The sequence below is a fragment of the Aethalodelphis obliquidens genome, unplaced genomic scaffold, assembly GCF_003676395.1.
Source record: "Aethalodelphis obliquidens isolate GAN/ISIS:26980383/991018 unplaced genomic scaffold, ASM367639v1 scaffold28, whole genome shotgun sequence".
In the NCBI taxonomy this organism is placed as follows: domain Eukaryota; kingdom Metazoa; phylum Chordata; class Mammalia; order Artiodactyla; family Delphinidae; genus Aethalodelphis; species Aethalodelphis obliquidens.
Window position 1 is genome coordinate 23,996,699 of NW_020837972.1, and position 9,124 is coordinate 24,005,822.

General features: G+C 48.7%; 1 protein-coding gene across 3 annotated transcripts in view; it reads right to left on the bottom strand.

Moving 5' to 3' along the window:
• GOLGA3 (golgin A3) overlaps nucleotides 1-5,462 on the bottom strand; it is a 44,928-nt gene extending 39,466 nt beyond the window's left edge. For all 3 annotated transcript variants that reach the window (XM_027125197.1, XM_027125196.1, XM_027125195.1), the window contains exon 1: nucleotides 5,182-5,462. The gene's annotated coding sequence lies outside the window, so the exon portion shown is untranslated. The remainder of the gene's footprint in view (nucleotides 1-5,181) is intronic.
• Between the last annotated feature and the right edge of the window lie 3,662 nt (nucleotides 5,463-9,124).

Genomic DNA, 9,124 nt, shown 5'->3' on the forward strand with positions numbered 1-9,124 from the left:
CCGGCTAAAGACCGTCCCGCCAGGGTGAGAAGCTCCACAGTCGGCGCTAGAATCGGCAGAGGTGGCCACGGAGCTGGGGGTGGGCCTTGGGTGACTGACGAGCTGAGTCTGTATTTATTTAAATTTAACTAATTTGTGTGTAAATAGCAACATGTGGCCAGTGGCTTCTGTACTGGACACACAGGCCCAAGAGCTCCCAGGGCTCAAAGGGCAAGCCCCTGCCCCAGGAGACCTGGCATGTCAGTGCCCACGCCACAGCTCAGATCCAGAGGGCAACATGGAAGACGCGATGGCGTGGGACAAGGTAAACTGGACACTGTTGGAGGAAAGCACAGCGGGTGAGGACAGAGGGAAGTAGCCATCCCGGGATGGGGGCAGAGACAGCATGTCACAGCAGGTAACCAACGCATCCTTCATTTCTCGCAGGATCTGCTATCTTTCAGCCCATCCTGCCAGGCTGAGTTTAAGGTGGCAAAACTTTGCCCGAAGTCTGGCAACTGGTTATCACATCTGATGTGTAATGAGGATACTATCGCAGGTTTCAGGACAAAAATTTACATGACTTTCCTCCCCAGCTTACAAATCCCATAGACATTTCTGAAGAGCCTAAGCAGGAGCCGACTCTCACTGGACAGGCAGGTGCGCCTGCTTCTCCACAGTCCTCTGTCACCCTGTCACCCACGAACACACAGCCTGGGGCTGGCACAACCTGGTCTACCCCGTGGTGAGGCCCAGCGACGGGAACCCAGTGGTGTTTGGCCCACAGCTCCCATCATCCACACGTTCCCCTCTGCAACCCGGTGCCCGACAGGCCAGCGATACCATGGATCAATAACAGTGCTGTTACGAATATAAAAAGGCTATGGCCAATTTTTTTTTTTGTGGCCACGCCTCTCGGCTTGCAGGATCTTAGTTCCTGGGCCCTCGGCAGGGAAGGCGCAGTCCTAACCGCCGGACAAGCAGGGGATTCCCTATGTCTACTATTAAGTGTAGAGCTAGTTCTAAGGGTTTGTACTTGAGAGGACCACGGATAGAAATGTGTGAAAACATGGGTAACTGTTGCCAATGCCCTTCTCTCCTTGACTCCAGGCAAATACCCATGGACCCTTCCATGTCTACCATCAGGCACTGCTCTCAAGTCCCTCCTGGGCCTCAGGTAAAGCACGTGGCCCACTCGCTTCTGCCATCACGATACCCCCTGCAAGCATATCACATCGCAGTGTGTGTGTGCCTATCTCTTCCATCACGCTGTAAGATCCTGGATGCAGAAATCACGACTCCAAGTCTGCCCCTACCCCCTGGAACATCCCCTGCACAGAGCAGTGCTCAGCACAGGCTACTGACTTAAATCTCTGCCTCACCAAGTTCCACCCCTTAACAACCAAGCTAGTGGTTCCAAAACAAAACGATGACAGTATTTGCATCCTTGGTCATCCACAATGCCTTGTCAAATACAGAATAAGTCTGTTTCTACTAAACGCAGGTGGGAGCCGCAGTTCTAGTGAGGGCAAAGAACACCCTGGGAGGTATAAACTGGGAGAGCTGTACGTGAATGGTCACAGGCAGATAAGCAGTGACAGTGACCAGGAAGAGCGCGACAGCCAGTGGGACTGGACTTACCTACGGAAGACGGAACATGCCAACCAAAGGAGGGAGGGCACAGGGGCGGCCAAGGAGCCACAGAGAATGTGCCACCGAGGCAAGCGGTGACCACACCTGACCCTGACACTGTGCGGGAAAGAGGAACACTGGCCTAGATGTTCACGTCCACTGAGGAAGGCAGGCCAAAGACAAATGAATCAGGCCGTCTGAGCCCAGTGCCAACACACACTCCGCTCACTGGCTTCCCTTTATTTGGATTTCTTACTAAACAAGAAGCCTTCTGATTCCCAAGGAGCCCTACCCCCTCCAGAGATGGATGGTGCAGCCGCCGAGAGTTCGAGACCCTGTGACTGTGACTTGTTCTGGTAACTTATGAAGGTGGCTCCTGTTCACATGCAGCTCTTCCTGAAGCCAGACAAGAGATGGAATTCACAGACCACCAGAAGCAGCCCCTGGTGAAGGGACACTTCTCCCTGTCCATAATACCCTGGCATTCTCCGTGTATCCTCAGCCTCCTGTGAATTTTACTTAGCATGATTCAGTTGTCCAGGGCCTCATTATCTCAGACGGCTGACAAACACAGGGCAAGGAGGGTCAGACAGCTGGGAGCACATCACAAGGAAGCTGTTAGTAGTAACATGCACACTCCATTTTGTGATTAAAAAGCAGAGATCAGCCTAATCACAGTACTGTTTTTGACCACGTGCATTCTGCTGTTTCCCAGAGGGAAGAGATGAGGCAAACCGTCACTTAGAACTTTGCGAAGTGCGTGTAACTCTAGGTCCATCACTGTCTGACATCAAGAGACTTCAGATCAAGAAATTACCATCTCAGGCACCTATGTGACTTCCAGCTTCCCCCAGACAGAAGATTACATGGATTTGGTATATGCACATTAACAGCTCCATCTACCCCATCTTCTTTAAGATGTCCCTATCAGCAATCAGAAACAACAGAGCATGGGAATTCCCTGGTGGTCCAGTGGTTAGGACTCTGGACCACCAGCACATGCACTGCCGATGGCATGGGTTCGACCCCTGGTGGGGGAACTAAGATCCTGCAAGCCACGTGGGGCAGCCAAAAAGAAAAGAAAAACAACAGAGCATGGCCAAAGTGAAAACCCGGAAAGCCTAATGTCACCATATAGCAGTGTAATGTAAAGGACAGACTCAGGTATCAGACATCTTGGCTGCAGGTCCTGACTCCCCGACCCTCACCTGTGAGATCATGGGCAGATTTCTTTTTTTTTTTTTTTTTTTTTTTATGGGCAGATTTCTTAACCACTCTTAGCTGGCGATCTCATCAGTAAGATGATGAGAAAAAGAATAAAAAATCTGTGCCAGGATTAACTGCACACGTCCCATGAGCTCAATAAATAGCAGCTATTATTATTAGTGTTATTTTCCCTTCAATTGCTTTTTGTGAAAATCAATAGGTAAAAGCCAACTGAATATATTCTCATTCAAGAAAGTATACTGGGCTTCCCTGGTGGCGCAGTGGTTGAGAGTCCACCTGCCGATGCAGGGAACACGGGTTCGTGCCCCGGTCCGGGAAGATCCCACATGCCGCGGAGCGGCTGGGCCCGCGAGCCATGGCCGCTGAGCCTGTGCGTCTGGAGCCTGTGCTCCGCAACGGGAGAGGCCACAGCAGTGAGAGGCCCGCTTACTGCAAAAAAAAAAAAAAAAAAAAAAAAGAAAAAAGAAAGTATGCTGCTTTGATAAAGAAGATGTGGTACACACACACACGCCAGAATATTACTCAGTCATAAAAAAAGAACAAAATTTTGCCACTTGCGACAACATGGATAGACCTGGAAGGCATTATGCTTAGTGAAATAAGTCAGACAGAGGAAGATAAATACTGTATGTTATCACTGTGGAATCTAAAAAGAAAGCAAATGAACAAATATAACAAAACAGAAACAGACTCACAGATACAGAGAACAAACTAGTGGTTACCAGAGAGGTGAAGGGAAGGGAGAGGGGCAAAGTAGGTGAAGGGGATTAAGAGGTACAAACTACTAGGTATAAAATAAATAAGTTACAAGGATGCAATGTACAGCACAAAGAATATAACCAATATTTTATAATAACTTTGTATGGAGTCTAATTTATAAAAACATCAGGGCCTTCCCTGGCAGTCCAGTAATTAAGACTCTGTGCTCCCACTGCAGGGGGCATGGGTTCGATCCCTGGTTGGGGAATTAGGATCCCACATGCTGCACGGCATGGCCAAAAAACCAAAAAACAACCCATCAAATTACTATGTTATACTCCTGAAACTAACATAATATTGTAAGTTTAGTTAAATTTAAAAATTATACTGCTGCTTAAGGCAACTGGCTAAAAAGAAAAAAAAGGTTACTTTTGAATCTGAGTAATGTCAGATGACTTTTATTTCCTTTTCTTGCCATTCAAGGTCCACTGGAACTGAAGGCTATCACTCCAATAAAAAGTTGTATTTGCAATATTTAAGGGACAATTTAAAATGTAAAAAAAAGAAAAATCCACGAGTCACCTGTAAATGGCTTACAACGTCCCAGTGGTTTTCAATCACACTGACAATCAAATCTAAGCCTCTCACCACGAACTAGGATGCTGCATACCATCTGACCCCTCCCTACATTGCATCCTTGTTCCCTATCATTTTCTTCCTTTTTCATTACATACTTGCCATACTTCTCTACCTCAAAACACCAAACGTACTCCTCCCTCAGGGTCATCACACTTGCTCTTCATTCTGCCCGAAACACTCTTATCCCACAGTTTTGCATGGCTAGTTTCTTGTCACAGAGGCCTTGGCTCAAAAGTCACCTCCGCCGACGGGGTCTCCTACAGACCCACCCCAAGCACCGCCCAATACTCTCTCAGCAATGACCTCATTTATCCTCCGCATCCCTCCACGACAGCGTGAGCTCAGTGAGGGCAGGGACCCTGACACGACTTCGGCTCTGGATCCCAGCACCTACAATGAACAGTGCCGCTCACAGGACCGACACTCAACAAACAGTTGCTGAATGAAGGCCGAGCTGTTCACCTGCATCACCTGCAGACTAGTGACTACGCCTGACCCCACTGCCTCTGGAAGGTATCACTGCACCAGTGGAACGCCTCTAAGCACCCAGAATCGAGATGGAATCGAGGTGGACTGAGAGGCTGAGAGCACATGGGCTCTTTAAACCAGGCTTCACACTAACCACCCGACACCATGTCACACATGTCATCCTGACAGAAGTTCTGCAAAAGAACAAGACCAACAGCAGTTGTGGGCACCTCTGAACAGATCACTCCCCGGCACGGGTAGACAGCGCTCCGGAAGGGCTCGAATGTATGTATATTTATGAAGCCAGTTCCCTAACAGCTACACAAGCCGGCTTCCAGGCCCGGAGGCTACCAACGGTGAGAAGCCGAACTAGCGCGGGGCGTTGTCGCTCTAGGCGGAGCCGCAGCCGGCCCTCCGCGTCCGCCCCGGTACCGCCGCCCTTCGCCCGGCCCCCACTCCGACCGCGCCGCGGTTCCCTAGCTCCCCGCGCCCTCCCCGGCCGGAGGCCCTGCCCAGGAGCCACCCCGCGACCCTCACCCCGGCGCTCAGGAAGCCGCTGCAAACGCCCCGCCCGGCCGCTCAGGCGGAGACGTGGCCCCGCGCGAGGCGGAGCGCGGCGCGGCGACGGAGTCCGGCCCCCCGGAAACAGCCAGTGCGCGCAGCCTCCGTTCCGGAAGAGATAAGGTCCTCTTCTGCTAGCCAGCAGCCGCCCTCGGGGCGGGACTGCTCCAGCTGCAGTGTCGAGACCCAGCCCACTCACAATTGGCCCGAGGCCGATTTGAAAGAGTGAGTTTGGGGCTCTTTCCCTTGTCAGAAACGCAGCTCCCGGACCTGCCGGACCAACTCCAACAGGAAGCCGGGCAATTGAGCTTCCGGCGGAAGTGGCGTGCCTAAGCTCTGGTCCCCGCCCCCGCCCCGCCCCAGCTGTCAGTGTATGGGCGTCCTGGCCCCGCCCCTACCGTGTTGGGGGCGTGGCTAGTAAGCACCCGGGGCGGGGGCTGGGTCCGTGTGGCTCGGAGGTGGCGCTGGCCCCTGGCCTTGGCCCCTGAGCACCTAACCTTCTACCGCGCTAGTCCTGGTCTTTCAGGTACAAATGCAAAAGTGACTCCTGCCTTGGAGCCGTAGCAATGTTTATTTATATATGTGTGTGTGTATATATATATATATGTATTTTTTTTCAATCTTTAGAAAGAAAATTGTTGGCATAGGGCATGAGGTTTAGATGAAGATATTTTTCTTTCTTTTTCGTCTACTGGTATCAAATTGTTCCAGCACTGTTTATTGAAAAGTCTATTCTTCCTCCATTAACTTGCTTTTGTACATTTGTCAAATCAGTTGGCTGCTTGTTGGCTGTTTCTGGGATCTCTGCACCGTTCCGTTGATCACCATGCTTATCCCTCTGCCAACAGCACAGTCTTCACCGTGGTAGCTTTACAGCAAGCCATAATATCAGGTTAGATGATTCCTCCCACTTTACTCTTTTTCATGACTGTTCTAACTATTCTGGGGTCCATGTCCTTCCAGATAAATTTTAGAATAAACTTGTCTGTGTCCACAAATATCCTTTGTTGGATTTTGATAGGAATTGCATTAAAACTATAAATCAATTTGGGGAAAATTGGCATCTTTACTATGTTGAGTCTTTCAATCCGTGAACATGGTATGTCTCTGCATTTATTAAGATCTTTGATTTCTTTCTCAGCATTTTGTAATTTTCAGCATACAGATCCTGTACATGTTCTGTTAAAGTTTATACCTAAGTATTTCATTTTCTTTGGAGTGACTGTAAATGATATTGTGTTTTAAATTTTGGTTTCCACATGTTCACTGTCAGTATATGGAAATGTGATGGACTTCTGTGTGTTGATCTTGTATCCTGAGACCTTGCTGAACTCATTTATTAGTTCTAGGAGATTTTTGGTTGTAAATTCCTTGGAATTTTCTACATAGCTTATCATGTCATCTGCAAATGCAAATTTTAACTCAAAATGATCATGGACTTAAGTGTAAAAATGTGTGAAACTATAAAACTTTTACAGAAAAAAAAATAGAAAATTTTCAGGACTGAGGGCTTGGTGAAGAGTTCTTACACATGACGCCAAAAGCACAATCCACAAAAGAAAGAAATCAATAAATTGGCCTTAATCAAAGTTAAACATTTTCGTTTTGAGAAAGACTCTATTAAGAGGATGAAAAGACAAGCCACAGACTGCAAGAAGATATTTACAAACTACATGAAGGACTGGTACCTAAAATATTTTAAGAACTCTCAAAACATAAAATTAAAAAAAATGATTAGAATATAAGCAAATATATGAAGACATGTTTCACCAAAAAGGATATATGGATGGCAAATAAGCTTGCTTGTGAAAGATGTTCAACATCACTAGCCATTACAGAAATGCAAATTAAGATCACCTTGATATATTACTTCACACCTATCAGAGCAGCCAAAATAAAATAGCGGCAATACCAAATGCTGGCAATGATGTGGAGAAACTAGATCTCTTATCTATGTTGCTGATGGGAATGTACAGTGGTACAGCCACTCTGGAATAGAGCTTGGCAATTTCTCTAAAAATGAAACATATACTTAATTATATGACCCAGCAACTGCACTCTTGGGTATTTATCTCAGAGAAATGAAACTTATGTCCACACAAAAGCCTGTGTGGACATAAGTTTCCACTCATGAAGAAAGTAAGAAAAGGCGTCATGCAGGTAATTGTGGGACAGCAAGGAGAGCCACGGGTTTGGGTTTTTTTTTTTTTTTTTTTTTTTTTTTGCGGTACGCGGGCCTCTCACTGTTGTGGCCTCTCCCCTTGCGGAGCACAGGCTCCGGACGCGCAGGCTCAGCGGCCATGGCTCACGGGCCCAGCCGCTCCGCGGCACGTGGGATCTTCCCGGACCGGGGCACGAACCCGTGTCCCCTGCATCGGCAGGCGGACTCTCAACCACTGTGCCACCAGGGAAGCCCTGTTTTTTAACTTTATTTTTTAAAAAAGTGAAGTGTAGTTAATTTGCAATGTTGTGTTAGTTTCTGGTGTACTGCAAAGTGATTCAGTTATATATATATATATATATATATATATATATATATATATATATATGCACACTCTTTTTCAGATTCTTTTCCCTTATAGGTTATTACAAGATATTGAGTACAGTTCCCTGTGCTGTACAGTAGGTCCTTGTTGTTTACCTATTTTGTATATACTGGTGTGTATATGTTAATCCCAAACTTCAGTGTTTTCTTTGAGGAAGTCGTATTTGAGCTGACTTTGCGTGACGAGGAGGCCGGCGCGTGCCGGAGCTTTACAAGGGAAGGAATCGCATGTCCAGAGCAGGAGGGGTCCGAGATGAGGTGGGGGGGCAGCAAGCCACACAGGGTCCATCAGAGTGGGGAAGCCACTGGCACCTTTCAAGCAGGGGTGACATCTGCCTGGTGTTTGAAGAGGTGGCTCGGGCAGTGTGGACGTGGGTTGCGGGCACCTTGAGACTGTGGCCCTGCTGGCCGGGGCAGAGGCTCAGCCCCGTCCTGCAACGGATCAACTAGCTGAGGTGTCGCTGGGGGCTCAGGTGAGAGAGAATCCTCCAGCCCCTCCTGCAAAGCCTCGGCAAACACTGGACCCTTCCTAAAGACTGAAAACCAAAGGAGAAGACGGTGAGGGTGTGTCTTAGCTTCCTGTGGCCGCTATAACAAGCCACACCAAACAACACGGACTCACCCTCTCGCACTTCTGGAGGTCAGACGTCCAGAATCATGGGGTTGCTCCTTCCCCACACTCTGGGAGGAGCTGTTTCCTTTGCCTCTTCCAGCTCCCACAGCCTATCTTGGCTTGTGGCTCTCCCTCTGCCTTCAAACCGTCACTCCAGCCTCTGGTTCTGTCACACCTCTTTTTGCCTGCCCTTCTTGCCTCCCTTGCAATTGCACTGAGGACCCACAGAACAATCCAGAGGTGTCTCACCTTAAGGTCCTTAATTTGCAAAGTCCCTTCTGCTAGATAAGGTAACACTCACAGGGGCCAGGGGTCAGGACACGGATGTCTTTGGAGACAGGGGCAGAGGGCATTATTCAGCCTGCCATGGGGTGTTAATAGTATATAGGGTGTGGGGTTTGCCTAAAGGAAACCCACCTGACTTTATAAAACCGTGGTGTTTGATGACAAAGTGTTATGGGCTGAACTGCCTCTGCCACCCTAAATTCACATGTTGAAGCCCTAACCCTGAGGACCTCAGAATGTGACTGTGTGCGGAAATAGGGACTCCAAGTGGGTGACTGAGGTAAAATGAGGCCATATGCGTGGGCCCCAACCCAATGTGACTGGTGTCCTTATAAGAGGAGGAGATCAGGGCACACACACACAGGGACTACCACATGGGGACACGGGGAGAAGACAGCCGTCTACACGCCCAGGAGAGAGGCCTCAGGGGGAACCAGCCCTGCAACACCTATCTCCAGAACTGTGAGACCAGAAAT